At 50.4% G+C, this 17,844-nt stretch overlaps 1 long non-coding RNA gene across 1 annotated transcript; it reads right to left on the bottom strand.

Annotated features, from left to right (window-relative positions):
* Positions 1 to 8,727: 8,727 nt before the first annotated feature.
* LOC129492776 (uncharacterized) lies at positions 8,728 to 15,416 on the bottom strand. Its single transcript, XR_008660949.1, has 4 exons — positions 15,151 to 15,416; positions 11,800 to 12,018; positions 10,022 to 10,246; positions 8,728 to 9,464 (listed from the first exon to the last, which is right to left on the bottom strand). It is a non-coding gene; the product is annotated as an uncharacterized lncRNA (long non-coding RNA).
* Between the last annotated feature and the right edge of the window lie 2,428 nt (positions 15,417 to 17,844).

Raw genomic sequence — 17,844 nt, forward strand, 5'->3', positions numbered from 1 at the left:
TCCATGTGCAAACCCCATTTTCCCTTCAAGGCTGGGGTCAAGCCAGAGTCTTGCTTTAGCACAGATGCTTGGCATTTGTTGGGGAGGGACAAAGAGAAGGAGCCTGGCCAGTGACTCATGAGGACTGATGATGGTGCCTCTCCTCCGCCTCACTTAGGTGTGGGACTCGCCCCTCAGCAGGTAACAGGAGGCAGGTCCCTCAAAAAGTCATCTGTGTTGCAGAGCACCCTGGGATTGCCCAAGGGCTGGGCAATCTACCTGCTAGGAGGGCTGGGCTGGGGTAAGTTGTGCTGTAGGCCACATTCCTTGGTTGTGAAGTGTGCCCTGTTGATATCCATCCATCCATCTCATTGGTTCTGGCCGCAGTCATATCTGAGTAGGCTTGGGAGGCAGGTTAACTATTTGATGAGAGAGGGCCTGGTTGAGAGGTGCCAGTGGTGCTGGCTCACATTGGTCATCCCAGCACTTTGGGAGGCCAAGATGGGAGGATCGCTTGAGGCCAGGAGATCGAGACCAACGTGGGAATAGAGCGAGACCCCATCTCTACAAAAAATGCTTAGAAAAAGGTACTGGAGATGCAGGGCTGGCCTCCCCACCTTGTTCATTGCACCTACAGGGCCTCAGTAGTGATTTCAGGCAAAGGGCTACATGGAATCTTTTGTTTTCTGTTTTTGTTTTTCTTTGAGAGGGGGTCTTGCTCTGTCATCCAGGGTAGAGTGCAGTGGCACCATCTTGGTTCACTGCAACCTCCGCCTCCTGCTCTCAGGCAATCTTCCCACCTCAGTCTCCCAAGTAGCTTGAACTATAGGCATGCACCACCATGCCTGGCTAATTTTTGTATTTTTTGTAGGGATAGCGTTTCATTATGCTTCCCAGGTTGGTTATGAACTCCTGACCTGAAGTGATCCGCCTGCTTTGGCCTCCCAAAGTGCTGGGATTACAGGTGTGAGCCACCGCACCCGGCCCTACTTGGAATCTTGTTCTCTGCAGTGAGTATCTCATTTTGCCAGAAAGCCGCTGGCCCAGCTCTTGCTGGGTGGGCTGAGATGTCCGGTCTGCCCTCAGCCTACCCACTATGAGCCTGCCTCTGGCTGGTGGTGCAGCCTCAGTGGCTCCCCCAAGGCAGGGAGCCTCACTGGACCAACAGAGGTTTGTATGCACCCATGATCTCCATCTACAAAGCTTGCCTGGAATTAGGCTGACTGACCATCCTGGGAGTTTTCCAGCATGCAGGACTTTCAGTGCCAAGACCATAACAACCCCAGGCAAACCTGGACAGTTGATCACCCTCCCTGGAAGCCTGCCACCAGCAAGACGTGCTCTCCCTGCCAGGACTCTGCAAGGGCAGGAACCATACATTTCTTTCTTTTTCTTTTTCTTTTGTAATTGCAGACTTTATTCTCAAAATTTTTCTATAGATTCCTCAAGTATTAACAGTTTAGGCTGGGCGTGGTGGTTCATGCCTGTAATCCCAGCACTTTGCAAGGCCCAGGCGGACAGATCATTTGAGGTCAGGAGTTTGAGGCCAGCCTGGCCAACCTGGTGAAACCCCATCTCTACTAAAAACACACACACACACACACACACACACACACACACACACACACACACACACACAAAGTAGCTGGGTGTGGTGGTGCACACCTGTAACCCCAGCTACTCAGGAGGTTGAGGCAGGAGAATCGCTGGAACCTGGTGGGTGGAGGTTGCAGTGAGCCGAGACCACATCACTGCACTCCAGCTTGGGCAACAGAGTTAGACTCTTGTCTCTGAAATTGTTTAAGAGCACAGTACATACATAATGCCTCGTAACCCTTGAATACTTCGCTGTATATTTCCTAAAAACAAGAAATTCTCTTTTATAACTGTGAACCCAAAGTATCTGAGACAGGTCTCAATCGATTTAGAAAGTTTATTTTGCCAAGGTTAAAGACACGCCCACGACACAGCCTCAGGAGGTCCTGAGGAGAAGTGCCCAAGATAGTCAGGGCACAGCTTGCTTGTGTACATTTTAGGGAGACATAATATATCAATCCATACATATAAGATTTACATTGGTTCCATCTGGAAGAGTGGTGCAACTCAAAGCAGGGGCTTCCAGGTCATAGGTTGATTTAAAATTTTTCTGCTTGGTAATTGGTTGAAAGAGTTATTATCAATAGGAAGAAATGTCTGGGTTATGATAAGGGGTTGTAGAGACCATGGTTTTATCATGCAGATGAAGAATAGATTGTAAATGTTTCTTATCAGACTTAAGGTCTGTGTTGATGTTAATGCTGGTCGACTTTTGAATTCCAAAAGGGAGGAAAGTATAATGAGGCTTGTCCAAACTCTCTTCCATCATAGTCTAAACCAGTTTTTCAAGTTAACGTTAGAATGCCCTTGGCCGAGAGGAGGGGTTTATTCAGATGGTTGGGGGGGCCTTAGAATTTAATTTTTGGTTTACATAACTAGTATACAACGATCACAGTCAGGAAATTAACATTGAAACAATACTGCTACCTAGTAATCTACAGACTGTATTGGGGTTTTTGTCAATTGCTCCAAGAATGTCTTTCATGGCAAAAGGAAATCCAAGCTCTGTGTTGCCTTCAATCTGGAACAGTCTCTGAGTTTTTCTTTGTATTTCATGACACTGGCATTTTATTTATTTGATTATTTTATTTTATTTTATTTATTTTTTGAGACAGAGTCTCGCTCTGTTGCCCAGGCTGGAGTGCAATGGTGTGATCTCGGCTCACTGCAACCTCCACCTCCTGGGTTCAAGCCATCTCCTGCCTCAGCATCCTGAGTAGCTGGGATTACAGGCACCCGCTGCCACACCCGGCTACTTTTTGTATTTTTAGTAGGGACGGGGTTTCACCATGTTGGGCAGGCTGGTCTCGAACTCCTCAAGTGATCTGCCCGCCTCAGCCTCCCAAAGTGTTAGGATTCCAGGCGTGAGCCACCGTGCCCAGCCGCATTGGCATTTTAAAAAGAGGACAGGCCAGTTATTTTGTAGAATGAAAGGCCCTCCGGCAGGGAGTGCTCCCATGTATTGAGCACCTACTGTGTTCCAGGATCTTCCTGTACATGATCTCATTCATCTCTTCAACAACCCTTTGAGGGACAAGTGATTACTTTTGCATAGAAGGAAACAGGCTCAAAGAGGTTAAGAGGCTTGCCTGAGGGTGCTCAGCCCCAAGAGGTGCTCCAAGCTTAACTCCAGAGCCCATTTTCTTAACTACATGGCCATTGTGCCTTGGGGAATTTTCTTGTTTTACTTGCAGTTTTTTGTTTTTATTTTTGAGACAGGGTCTCACTCTGTCACCCAGGCTGAGTGCAGTGGCTCCATCACAGCTCACTGCAGCCTTGATCTCCCAGGCTCAAGTAATCCTTTCACCTCAGCCTCCTGAATAGCTGGGACCACAGGCATACACCACCATGCCAGGCTAATCTTTATTTTTGGTAGAGATGGGTCTCACTCTGTCATGTAGGCTGGAGTGCAGTGGTGGGAATAAGACTCAGTGCTGCCTCGAACTCCTGGGCTCAAGCCATCCTCCCACCTCAGCCTCCCAAAGTGCTGGGACTATAGGCACGAGCCACCATGCCCACACAGATTTTTTTTCTTTTTTTAACTTCTGGAATTCTGAGGTCAGCAAAGTGTCATCATGGTCCTCAGCTATCTCCTACCTATAATAGCACCCCTCCCCGACCATGTACCAGTAGAGATAAGAAGGTTGACCTTTATACTTTCCCCCAGGCTTACAAGAAACAGCGGGGAGCAATTAGTCTTCAGCACTTAGGAAAGATTGCCAGCAAATGGGCACAGAGGATTGTAGGATGAAAGTTCATCTTTGAGTCTAGAAATCACTGCCTCCTAATTCAAGTCCTCATTATAGGCTGGGGCAGAAGATGAACTAAGAAACTCTTCCCTGTTCTGGTCTCTGTGGTGGTAGCTGTAGCTAAAGCAGCAGAGAGTTACCTGGTTTCCCTTCTTGCTTCCTATCCCTGCGCAAAGCTACAGCCAGAGACAGAATATCCTTTTACAAGGTCTGGTCATTCTCCTCCAGAAGTCCTCTTGGCTTGAGGCCCAGCCACCCCTCTTCGCTCTCCCAATATTTCCCCAGCCTCTACCTGGGTCTGCATCTCCTAGGCCACTCTCCTTGTCATACCCAATGGCCAGCCCAGTCTTTTGCCAGGCTTTGGGTTATTTATCTGTGACTCTGTGGTCCTCCTTTTTTTTTTTTTTTTAATACAGAGGCTTGTTGTGTCACTCAGGCTGGAGTGCAATAGTGTAATCTTCGCTCACTGCAGCCTCAAACTTCTGCTTCAAGGGATCCTCCTGCCTCAGTCTCCTGAGTAGCTGGGACTATAGGTGTGTGCTACCACACCTGGCTAATTTTTTAAATAAACATTTTTTTTCTGTAGATGCAGAGTCTTGCTATGTTGTCCAGGTTGGTCTCAAACTCCTGGGCTCAAGTGATACTGCTGCTTCAGCCTCCCATAGTGCTGGGATAACAGGCATGAGCCACTGCACCTTACCTGTATTCTCTATTGAATTCATTCATTTATTCATTCAACAATATCCACTGAGGACCTATGTGGAAGCACTGTGCTAAGCGCTGGAGTCAGCAGGGAACAAGACAAAGTCCTTGCCTCTTGTCTTCATGAGAGAAAGACGATTAAGAAGCAAATGATAAATAAACAGGATAATCATAGGTTTTGCTAAGTGCAATGAAGGAAATAAACCAGGCCGGGCGCGGTGGCTCACGCCTGTAATCCCAGCACTTTGGGAGGCCGAGGCAGGCGGATCACGAGGTCAGGAGATCGAGACCATCCTGGCTAACACGGTGAAACCCCGTCTCTACTAAAAATACAAAAAAAAAAAGTATCCGGGTGTGGTGGCGGGCGCCTGTAGTCCCAGCTACTGGGAGGGCTGAGGCAGGAGAATGGCGTGAACCCTGGGGGGCGGAACCTGCAGTGAGCCGAGATCGCGCCACTGCACTCCAGCCTGGGCGACAGCGAGACTCCGTCTCAAAAAAAAAAAAAAAAAAAAAAAATGGAAATAAACCAGGAGGTTAAGGTAGAGAATAACTGGGAGCCATCAACTCTAAGATCACTCTGGGCTGGGCACAGCAGTTCACACCCATAAAGCCAGCACTTGGAAGGCTGAGGTGGGAGGATCATTTGAGTTCAGGAGTTCAAGATGAGCCTGGGCAACATAGTGAGGCCCCATCTCTACAAAGAATAAAATAATTAGCTGAGTGTTATGGCGTGCACCTATAGCCCCAGCTACTCAGGAGGCTGAGGTGGGGGAATCGCTTGAGCCCAGGGATTTGAGGCTGCAGTGAGCTATGATCACACCACTGCACTGCACTCCAGCCTGGGTGACAAAGTGAGATCTTGTCTCTCAAAAAATAAAAAATAAAGTCACTCTGAAAAGTGGACAGCTGAGCTGCATGGAGTTCAAGGAATGGCATCCCAGGCAGAGGAAACAGTAAGTGCAAAGGTCTGGTGCCACATTTTAAAGTCAGAAGGTAGCCGGGTGCAATGGCTCATGCCTGTAATCCCAGCACTTTGGCAGGCAAATCACTTGAGGTCAGGAGTTCGAGACCAGTCTGGCCAACATAGTGAAACTCCATCTCTACGAAAAATACAAAAAATTAGCCGGGCATGGTGCTGGTGCCTGTAATCCCAGCTACTCAGGAGACTGAGGCAGGAATATTGTTGGAACCCAGGAGGCGGAGGTTGGAGGAGCCGAGATCGTGCCATCGCACTCTAGCCTGGGCAACAAGAATGAAACTCCATCTCAATAAATAAATAAAATAAAAATAAAAGGGCCGGGCGCGGTGGCTCACGCCTGTAATCCCAGCACTTTGGGAGGCTGAGGCAGGCGGATCACGAGGTCAGGAGTTCGAGACCAGCCTGACCAACATGGTGAAACCCTGTCTCTACTAAAAATACAAAAATTTGCCGGGCGCAGTGGTGGGCACCTATAGTCCCAGCTACTCAGGAGGCTGAGGCAGGAGAATCGCTTGAACCCGGGAGGCAGAGGTTGCAGTGAGCAGAGATAGTGCCATTGCACTCCAGCCTGGGCGACAGAGCAAGACTCCATCTCAAAAAATAAATAAATAAATAAATAAAATTAAAAAAAATAAAAAATAAATACAAATAAAATAAAGTTCGAAGGTGACAATCTCTCTTTCATATGTTAAGACTTCTCTGGCTGCTGTGTGCTGGTGTCCAAACAGGAGATATCTCGGAGTCCAATCCTTCTGCTTGAGCCAAGTCATGTACCCCACTCTTAGGCTTAAGCCATCCTCTCCCCTCAGCCTCCCAAGTAGCTAGCTCTGCAGGCACATGCTACTGTGCCTGGCTAATATCTTAATTTTTTATAGAGACAGGGTCTCCCTGTGTTGCCCAGGCTGGTCTTGAACTCCTAGGCTCAAGTGATCCTCCTGTCTCGGCCTCCCAAAGTGCTGGGAGTACATGTGTGAGCCACCATGCCCAGCCAACAGTACGGATTTTGTGGGACCCTTGTGAGCATTCAATGTGAAGACGCTGTACCGTTCTGGAGCTACGTCTGGGGTGGGGCTGACAGTGGGGCTGTGCCTGTATCTCGTCCCTTCTTGGCTGGGAGCAACTAGAGGAAAAGCACCTGCCACACCTGCTACTGTCTCCCCAGACTCTGTGGCTCAGCTGTGAGCTGTGAGGGCCCCCCGGATTCTTAGATTTTCTCCACATTGTCACTGCTCAAATAGCTGGCCTTGCTGCTGGCAGAGAACAGACAGGGGATAAGGAGCTGATACTTGAGGAGGTAAATTTAAGCAGCAGGCTTACAATATGTTTTATGAGCTTGGCAGGTGTAGCTGAAGTGGGTGTTATCAGTAAACACAGCAATGGCATTGACCACACTGGGCAAATAGCCTCAAGGGGCTTACAAAGCCTTGGAATGTTCCCATGAGGTCTCCATTTGGAGCCTACATAGTGCAGTATACTGGATCTGGGGTCAAAAGACCTGCCACTCAGCCGGGCTGGTGGTTCACACCTATAATCCCAGCACTTTGGGAGGCCGAGGCAGGAGGATCCCTTGAGCCTAGGAGTTTGAACCAGACTGGGCAACATAGTGAGATCCAGGCTCTACAAAAAAGTAAATTAGCTGGGCTTGGTAGCACACGCCTATAATCCCCGCTATTGGAGAGGCTGAGGTGGGAGGATCACTTGAGCCTGGGAGGTCAACACTGCAGTGAGCTGTGATTGTGCCACTGTACTCCAGCCTGGGTGACAGAGGGATATTCTGTCTCAAAAGAAAACCAAAAAGACCTTCCTCTCGTTAGCTATAGGACCATGGACACGTTAATTAATGGAGCCCACTGTTTCCTTATCAACTGTTTCCCAAGCCCCTCAAGGTTGTGATGGCAAGAAGAAAATGTAACAATAGACTAGGCATGGTGGCTCATGCCTGTAATCCCAGCACTTTGGGAAGCTGAGGCAGGCAGACCGCTTGGGGTCAGGAGTTCGAGACCAGCCTGGCCAACATGGTGAAATTCCATCTCTACTAAAGATAGAGGTGGAGGGTGCAGTGAGCAGAGATCACGCCACTGCACTCCAGCCTGAGCAAAAAGAGTGAGACTCCGTCTCAAAACATAAAAAAGAACAAAAAAAAGAAAGAAAGAAAATGTGACAATGGCCAGGAGAAGCTTTGTAAGTGATGAAGTGCTAAGCTTCTGTGCGGAGATGGCGATGATGATGATGGTGATGGGTGAGACAGTGTAGTATGGATTCTAGAAGCAGAGGCTGGCTGATTTCTGGCAAGTTGCTTAACCTCTCTGAGCCTCTTATCTGTAAGATGAGGAAAAAAGCAATATCAGTCTTATTAAGAAGATTGCACGTGGTATATTGAGTTGAATAATGTTCCCCCAAATTTATATCCACCTGGAACCCTGGGAATATGACCTTATTTGGAACCTTTTTGGGCCTTTGCAGAGGTATGCAGAGGTCATACTGGATTAGCGTAGGCCTTAAGTCCAATATGACTGGTGTCCTTCTAAGAAGAGGGAGATTTGGACACAGAGACATAGATAAACAGAGAAAACACCGTGTGCAGGTGGAAAGAGACTGGTGTGACATGCCCATAAGCTGAGGTGCACTGAAGATCGCCCGCCTCCAGCAGCAGCTGGAAGAGGAAAAGAAGGATTCTCTCCCAGGCCTTCAGGAGGAGTGTGGCCCCGCCGACACCATGAGTTTGGATTTCTGGCCTCTAGAGTTGTAAGAGAATACAGTCCTTTTTCTTTTTCTTTTCTTCTTCTCTCTTTTTTTTTTTTTTTTTTTTCTGTTGAGACAGAGTCTCTGTCTGTCACCCAGGCTGGAGTATAATGGTGTGATCTCAGTTTATTGCAACCTCTACCTCCCGGGTTCAAACGATTCTCCTGCCTCAGCCTCCTGAGTAGCTGGGACTACAGGCTCCTACCACCATGCCTGGCTAATTTTTGTATTTTTAGTAGAGACGGAGTTTCGCCATGTTGGCCAGGCTGTTATCAAACTCCTGACCTCAGGTTATCTGCCCGCCTCAGCCTCCCAAAGTGCTGGGATTACAGGCGTGAGCCACCGCGCCTGGCCTAGAGGATATGTTTTTGTTGTTTTAAGCCATGCAGTTTGTGGCAGTTTGCTACGGCAGCCCCAGGAAACAAATGCATGTGATAATTCAGAAAAAGTGCTCCATGCCATGGTGCTCGGCATGTAGTAAGTGTGAAGGGTTAGCTGTAATTATTATTGTTATCATTCTTAGTATTACGGTTCAAGGTCGGTTGTGATAGCCACAGATTTGGTCACAGGGAGACCCCTCCAACCTCCCTGGCCTCAAGTCTTGCTGGGGGTGGGATGGGTTCCCTGGTCTTGGTTTCCCATGAGCTCCTGCCTGGAAGGGGTGGCTGTCCTTGCGGCAGTGGCTGACTTCCACGGATCCCTGAGGGGAGGGTTCTGTTGAGGTTGGTGGGGGTGCCCTCCACGACTCCTGGTTGTGGGGAGGGGTGGAGGCTGCCTGGTGTGGCAGCTGCCCAGGGCTGGTTTCTGGAGCACAGCTCAGCAGATGCCTCAGGAACCTGTCTGGCAACAACATTCCTCCGCCACTCAGAGCAGCCGGCTGTCACTCGCAGCCGCAGCCCGTGTGGTTTTGTAAGGCGCAGACAAGGAACGTCAGCTGCTTCCCAGCAGGGCCCGTGAGTCACTTCGGCAGCTCTGAGCCCAGAGTTTCCCCTGTGGCGGCCAAAACCCTTGCCTCTTGGCCCAGCTTCTGTCCTGCGACCAAAGGCAGGTCTTCTGAGGCCTTCCTCAAGAGGAAGCCAGGAGGGGCAGGCCCCAGGATCCTGAAGACACACGGGAAGACAGATCCCACCGCACTTCCCTACTTCCTCAGGCTTCTGGGTTTGGGGCAAGGAGTGTCGTGGTTTGGGTTGAAACTTTTCGGGCCTCAGTTTTCTCACCTGTGAATGGGGATGTTGTGAGAACTTGATGAACTATTAGAAGTGGGAGCACCCTCCCCTTTCCTCTCCCCAGCGGCTCAGGTAGCAGGTCAAATGGTTCAGAGCCGCTGGTAAGAGGATTTGACCACATCCTTCCTGTGGGTACGTGGATGGCCACTCACTAACATCAGGACCAAGGAGGCCTCAGGAGGAAAAAGGACAGGACTCCTGAAGACCCTCACCCCAGGTGTAAAAGCCTGTTTGTAGCAGGGGTGACCCAGCCGAGTTCATCCTCGAATGGACCCCGGCGTATCCAGGCAGCAGTCGCCACAGGGCACAGACAACCCAGGCGCCAAGCACTGCATGTGTGCCTGAGGTGGGGGAGTGGCAGGAAAGGAGTCTGGGGGTGTTTGGCAGTGTGTATAGTGAGTCGGAAGAACTTGGTGATCCCACGGACCCAGGCAACTTGGCCGTGGGACAAGCCATGACTGGGTGGAGTTGAGGGGGCAGACAGACATTTGCTCCCCTTCTTCCAGGCCCCGAATGGAGTATTTAGCAGGAAAACCCACTTCACTTACATTTTTGGAGCCTCTGTTTCCAACATCAGTTGCAGCAGCCATGTGGGGGTACCCCCAGCCTCCCTGGTGAGGGTGACTCAGGCATCAGTGTTGGTCTTGGAGGGCATCCTGGTAGAAGAGTCAGGCCAGGTGCTGATGTGGTCCCAGCTCAGCCAGGTTGGGGGTGATGGGCAGAGAGTCTTGTAAGCAGCCCCTTGGGGCTTTGGAAAATGCTTGGAGGGGATCCTAGAAAACACGTGGCGGTGGGGGGGTGCGGTTTGGATCTCGAAGCACAGAGATGTACCTGTGGCCTTGAGCTAACAGAAGCAACCCGGAGCTACTCTGGTTACAGATGAGCACAATTCTGCCTCCAGTCAGCCTCCCAGGACCCCCACAGCCTTGGGCACCATTTTTCCAGGTGGCTTGTTTGCCACCGGGCTCTGTGCATTGCAGGACTGGTTTGGGCAGAGTCTGTTTCTGTGGGTAGAGACAGGGCTGATGTGAGAAGCAAAAGGAGGCCACCCCAAGTCCCCAGCCACAACAGACTACCAGCATCAGCCTCCAAAGATGGTATCACCCCAGCCAGGACAGGGCCAGGCCTGCGTGTTCTAGAGCATGTGCAGAACTCTGTTTCTGCAACTCCTTCCTATCTAAGGCTGGTTCCAATTCCAGCCATACTTGAATTTTGCTGTTTGAGTGTCTGCTGTGCACTAGGTTTTGTAGCGGACAAAAAAATGGCAATATTAGCCCAGGCATGGTGGCTCACACCTGTAATCCTAGCAGTTTGGGAGGCTGAGGTTCGTGGATTGCTTGAGCTCAGGAGTTCAAGATCGGCCTGGGCAACATGGTGAAACCCCATCTCTACTAAAATACAAACAATTGGGTGTGTTGGTGCATGCCTGTAGTCCCAGCTACTCGGGATGCTGAGACATGAGAATTGCTTGAACCTGGGAGGCAGAGGTTGCAGTGAGCTGAGATCGCACCACTGCACTCCAGCCTGGGTGACAGAGCATCTGTCTCCAAAAAAAAAAAAAAAAAAAAAAAAAAAAAGAATGATAGTAATGATAATGATGGTAGTCCTAATGACAGTGACAGTTTCTTCATCTGTAACATGGGATAATTATAGTACCTGCCTCATAGGTGCTGTAAGGATTAAATGGGATACTGCATGTAGAGTACTTAGCACATAGTATGTGCTCAATAAATGTTACCTGTTAATGAGGAAACTGAGGCTCAGAGAGGTTAGGTGCCTTACCCTAAGTCACACAGCATGGAAGTCTGAATCAGGGACCTCCAATCTGATGTAGGAAACTGACAGTCCCCCACAGTTGTGAATCCAGTACTAGGTGAGCTAAGGGAAGGGGAGGTGGTCCTGGGAGACTTCTGACTAGGTGGTATCAGGAGTCCCCATGGAGGAGGTGATGCTTCCATTGGGCCTCACAGGTAAACGGCTGCAGGTGGAGATGTGGGGGTGTGGGCGGAGCATATGGAAAACTGAAGGACCAGAAAGAGGGTGCCTTGTGGGGTCAGTGGGAGAGAAGGCTGGGCAGGGCAGCTGCAGGCAGATGGTGAAGAGCCCTGAATGCATGCTGAGGAATGACCCACAATGACAAGGACCCCACTGACTGTGCCCTTGAGAGGCAGTGTGGTGCAGTGGTTCGAGACTTGGACTCTGCAGCCAGCCTGCCCCAGTCAAATCTATGGCATGGGGACGGTAGCGGGATGTACAGGAAGAATAAGCAGGAGTGACTGCACAGCCCCTACCCAGTGCCAGGGTAGATCCCTTCACCTCTGCCTACCTGTCTACCAGGGACTGCATGGCTTTTATGTCCAGGAGAGCATGGGGTTCTTTCTTCAGGCTGTGACTCTGGAGATGCCTTGAGTCTCCCGAGTCCCTGGGTCTCTTCCCTCTGAAGGCACATGCTGCAGAGGCTGTGAGGATGCCAAACCCAGCTGCGTGAGTGGTGCCCGGGTGCAGGGAGTTGCTGGACACACGCAGGATGCCAGGCAGGACGTTGCTTCAGAGCATAGGAGATCCTAATTATTGTCATGCAGGCACTCAGCAGGCATGCAGGTTTGACCCCAGGGCTGGGATTCTCAGAAGGTGGTTAGAGTCTCCATTTGTTCACTTAAGACAGGGGCATCCGGTGCCATTTGCCCCAGGAGGTGGGCATGAAGAGCATAGGACAGGCAGGCGTGGAGGGGGTGGAGTGGCGTGGGGGCAGTGCATGCTTTCTGGGTTATCTGGAGATTTAGACAGGGACACTATGCCTCCAAGATCCTCTGGGTTCTCCTTATTTATTTATTTATTGTATTTTGAGACAAGGCCTTGCTTTGTTGTCCAGGCTGGAGTGCAGTGGCACAATCTCGGCTCACTGCAACCTCCGCCTCCTGGGTTCAAGCGATTCTCCTGCCTCAGCCGCCCGAGTAGCTGGGATCACAGGCGTGCACCATTACGCCTGACTAATTTTTGTATTTTCACTAGAGATGGGGTTTCTCCATGTTGAGCAGGCTGGTCTCGAACTCCTGACCTCAGGTGATCCACTAGCTTCAGTCTCCCAAAGTGTTGGGATTACAGGTGTGAGCCACTGTGCCCGGCCAGGTTCTCCTTTTTCAACAGCAAGTTGCCCAAACAGTACAAGTGGAATGAGCTCCTGCCTCTTATTGGCCAGTTTAGCCCTCGTGATGGATTCCTTGCACCTGTGCCCCTGGCTCAGTGTTAGGTCTAGGCTGGAGTTGCCTCTTGGGCAGCTGCATCTGCCTGTGCCCCACGATTGCCAAGCAGACATGGCTGGACCAGTTGTGGGGGGCCCTCAGGGGCAGCAGGTATTCCTTACTCACATTTTCTGGAGTGTTAAGATGTTTCCAGGCAACTGAGAGCGCCCTGGCCAGCCCAGTGTTTCGGTGTTTCCAGTCCAGGCTTTGTTTCCAGGCCCTCCCTGTCTGAGCAACACCTCATCTCACCCTGACTCATGGGGTCTCTCCCGCTCCGCCTCCAGCCGTTTTCTTGCCACCCTCCCCACATTCCTTCAGGTCCACACACACCTGCCCTTTGATTCATGGCTCTTTCCGCTCTGAGGAGGGCAAGCACCAGAGGCCAGGGCCCCATAATCTTCGTTCAGCAGCTGGAGCCACCGCCTGCCACTGGGTGTCTTCACACACACCTTTCCTGGGATCTGGAGTGAGGCTGCTTAGAGGGGGATGATTGCAGAGGGGCTGGGTGCTGAGGGCCCTATTCCCAGAAGGTAAATCCCAAAGGCAGCTCTGGCCTGACCTCTTTTTTTATTTTTTAAGAGATGGGGGCCCGGGCACGGTGGCTCACACCTGTAATCCCAGCACTTCGGGAGGCCTAGGCAGGCGGATCATGAGGTCAGGAGATCAAAACCATCCTGGCTAACACGGTGAAACCCCATCTCTACTAAAAATACAAAAAATAAGGCCAGGCGCGGTGGCTCACGCTTGTAATCCCAGCACTTTGGGAGGTCGAGGCGGGCGGATCACAAGGTCAGGAGATCGAGACCACGGTGAAACCCCGTCTCTACTAAAAAAATACAAAAAATTAGCCGGGCGTGGTGGCGGGCGCCTGTAGTCCCAACTACTCGGAGAGGCTGAGGCAGCAGAATGGCGTGAACCCGGGAGGCGGAGCTTGCAGTGAGCCGAGATCGCGCCACTGCACTCCAGCCTGGGTGACAGAGCAAGACTCCGTCACCAAAAAAAAAAAAAAAAAAAATACAAACAATTAGCCAGGCGAGGTGGTGGGCGCCTGTAGTCCCAGCTACTTGGAAGGCTGAGGCAGGAGAATGGCGTGAACCCCACGGGGCGGAGCCTGCAGTGAGCCGAGATCGCGCCACTGCACTCCAGCCTCGGCGACAGCCAGACTCCGTCTCAAAAAAAAAGAGATGGGGTCTCGCTCTGTCACCTAGGCTGTAGTGCAGTGGTGTGATCATAGCTCACTGCAGCCTTGAACTCCTGGGCTCAAGTGATTCTCTGGCCTCAATCTTTTTTTTTTTTTTTTTTTGAGACGGGGTCTCACTGTCACCCAGGCTAGAGTGCAGTGGCACAATCACAATCTCGGCTCACTGCAACCTCTGCCTCCCAGGTTCAAGTGATTCTCTGTCTCAGCCTCCCAAGTAGCTGGGTTTACAAGCTTATGCCACCGTGCCTGGCTAATTTTTGTATTTTTAGTAGAGACAGGATTTCACCATGTTGGCTAGGCTGGTCTCGAACTCCTGATCTCAAATGATCCACCTACCTCAGCCTCCCAAAGTGCTGGGATTACAGGCGTGAGCCACTCCGCTTGGCCCCACGCCTCAGGCCTTCTAAGTAGCTGGGACCATAGGTATGCACTCCATGCCCAGCTAATTTTTAAATGTTTTTGTAGAAATGGGGTCTTGCCATGTTGCCCAGGCTGGTCTCAAACTCCTGGCCTCAAGTGATCCTCCCTGCTCTGCCTCCCAAACTGCTGGGATTACAGGCGTGAGCCATCACGCTTAGCCTGACCTCTGTGTAGGTCTCTCTCTCCTGTCCTCCCTCCCTCCTTCCTCCTTTCTCTTTTAAACGGCTTTATTGAGATATAATTATCATACCATAACATTCACCTGTTAAAGTGTACAATCCAATAGTTTTTAGTATATTTACAGAGTTGTACACTGTCACCATAATCTAACTTTAGGACATTTTATAACGCCCCAAAGAAGCCCCATTCATAGTCACTCCTCATTCTCCTTCCCAGGCCCTGGCAACCACTCAACTACTTTCTTTCAGTGGAGTTCCTTGGAGAGGCAACTGTGAAAGGTGAAGCCAGCCCCAGGTACTGAGGTGGGATGCTCCTGCCCTTGGATCAGGCTTTCAGCAAGCAGAATCCCAGAATGAGGACCATCCCTTCCAGCTGGCCCACTCACTTCCTTGTGGCTGTAGCCCTGAGAAGGTCACCAGTCCACCCTCCTCATTTACTCAGGGAGGGGCATGAGACCCAGAACAGGGAGGAAATCTGACCAAGGTCACATCGTGGGTTGGGGACACAGCTCCTGCTGGCAATACCCACCATCTCTGGCACTCCAAGCTGCCTTCCCACAGCAGCCCCTACACATCCATAGGTCTTCCACTGGCCTCAGTCTCTCCATCTGTACATTGGGAATAATAACACCTACCACACATGTTGTTGCAGGGATTGAATGATAGCAAAGATAATCTTGTGTGTAAAGAGTTTTTCCCTGTGCCTGGCATGAAGCTGTCCCTCAGCCCATTGCTGAAGTTGAATTAGATTAAATTCCCGTCTTGGCATTCAGGGCCCTGCACATTCTGGTTGTCTGGGGTGGATGGAAGTTTGTCCCTCCCCTCCCTTGGAAGGTGGCAGATGAAAGCCATGGGAACCGCAGGATCCTTGCTGCTTCCTCTCGGTCACCTGGAAGCTGGTAGTGTCAGCGGGGCGGGCGGGAGTTTGACACTGGTGGCGATGACTAATCACTGAGAGCTGTGGGAGTCTGGTTAATCAGCAGCGTCAAAACTTCCTGTTGCTGTTTGCAAACAAGGGCCACCCCTGGAGGAGGAGGACCAGAGCTAGGGGAGAGGCTGCGCACCACAGAACCTCAGCAAAGCGATGCTACAGTTTAAAGGCAGAAGCAGCAGTGGTGCTAAGAGTTCAGCAGGTGGTCGGGGGCTGTGGCTATGGCTTTCCAGGAGCACGTGGCTTCCCTTATGGCCCCTGTCCCCATCTCCCCACCCAGGAGAAATTTTTTTTTCCCCCAGGAGTAGCTGATTGACTTATTGAAAGGAGCCCCAATGAAGTGCCAGGGTGTGAGAGCAGGAATCATGCTGGTGGCACCAGATGAGACTCATCCATCTAGGATGGGCCAGAGTGTTGGACTGCGGGGTACTGAGGCGTTCCGGGACTGACCTCGGAAGATCTCTGGGGGCTTAAGAGCAGGCAGGGATTGGGAGCTCTGAGTCAGTGCTCTCAGCCCCACCTGGCCTGGCCCAGCAGACAGAAACGCTCCCAGCCTGAGCACCTGGCAGAAGAACCAGATACGCCCCTCTGGTGACAGCCATCGCTCAGAGATCTTTATATATGCCTCATGCCTCCCAGGAGAACCAGCCAGGGCGAGAATTCCAGATCCAAGAGAAAAACTGTAAATTAGCGTGGAAAGTAGTTCTCGTCAAAAAATGCTGCCAACGACTGTGTAAATTTGGTACAGGCCTTCTGAGGGGCAATCTGGCAACATGTTTAGAAAGTGAAAAAAAAATGCTCAGACTCTTTATTCAGAAAGATTTTTTAGGAAATTGACAACCTCTCTTCTCCCTTCCCTCCCCACACCAGGAATGAACGGGTTGTGTGGGTGGCAATGGTGACAGCAATGCTGTTTATAAAAGTGACAAAAATGGGAGCTACTCAAATATCAGACCCTATGGAATGGCCAGCTCAGTCAGGGCACAGGCTCTCAGTGGAATATTATGCAGCCATTTAAAATAGTTTTTTGCTGGGTGCAGTGGCTCACAGCTGTAGTTCCTGTACATGGGAGGCTGAGGTGGGAGGATTGCTTCAGCTCAGGAGTTTAAGGCTGCAGTGAGCTCTGATCATGCCACCTCACTCCAGCCTGGGTGAGAGAGAGAGACCCCAACTCTAAATAAGTGAATAAATAAAATACTTTTCAGCCATTTTTATTGAGCACTAGGTGTGCCCCAGACACTGGAACCTCCATTCTGAATGTGACCTTGGCCTTATCCTATGATGTCTGCACTTCAGAAAAATGTAGGCATTAGTAGGAAAAAGTGACATGGAAAATGCTTATTATAATAATTAAAAAAAAAATTTAGAGATGGGAGTCTAGCTATGTTGGCCAGGCTGACCAACTCCTGGGCTTAAGCGATCCTCCCACCTCTGCCTTCCAAGAAGCTGGGACTACAGGCATGAGCCACCACGCCCAGCACTTACGTGATTCAAAGTAAGAAAAGGCAGAGTAAAAAATTCTATCCAGTCTTTGCCTCCCACTATAACTGCAGCTTGTGTTTGCAGAAGTGCCAATTGTGTGCCAGATGCTGGGCTGAGGGTGCTATGTGCTTGCTCCAATTTACATCTCACCATAACTCAATGGGTTAGACACTAGCCCTACTCTCATTTTCACAGGAGGAAACTGAGGCACAGAGGAAGTGACTGAGCCAGTGAATGAGCTCAAACCCGGGTCTGCCTGGACCCAGAACCACCTTTAGCCATACCTCTATACTGTCTCTCCTTAACACAGAAATGACATCAGCTCAAGGTCAGATACTGGAAAGAAAAATCTGGGCCAATGATAATAAGTGAAGGGTGGTGGGATTTGGTGTTTTAGTTTTTGTGTTTTTCCTCTCTCTCGATTTCTATTAGATTTGTGCAGAAAAAAAATTTAAGTTCAAAAACAAAAACTGCCACCTAGAATTTGCAGCAGGTGGGGAGAAGTGAATGAGGAAGTGGGGAAAAATGCGAAGGATGTTAATAACGCATGTACTGGTTTAGAACCCGGAGCTAGAACAATTTAGGAGCAAGGAGGGAAGTGGCAGACCACTTAGGAGGAGGAGCCCGGTGGCTTCTGGAGGATGGTGGGAGGATCCTCAGGCTGGGAGGCGGGCCGGGGGCGGGGCTTATTTGGCCCTTGCTACTCTCAGGGCGGTTATTGCTAAATCTTTTTATTACCTGGTGCTTACGTCCATTATCTCCTCAATGTTTGCATTCCTCTCATTTTTTTAGACTACAGGAAATGATACAAGGGAAAAAACCCCACAAAGCCTCGGTTGGCTTTTAGCCTTGGAGTGCTAGGAGGGAGGGAATCTCCGCCAAATTCTTCCTTGAGTCATAAAGAGGTTTTAGGTTC

Source organism: Symphalangus syndactylus, chromosome 11, assembly GCF_028878055.3.
Source record: "Symphalangus syndactylus isolate Jambi chromosome 11, NHGRI_mSymSyn1-v2.1_pri, whole genome shotgun sequence".
In the NCBI taxonomy this organism is placed as follows: Eukaryota; Metazoa; Chordata; class Mammalia; order Primates; family Hylobatidae; genus Symphalangus; species Symphalangus syndactylus.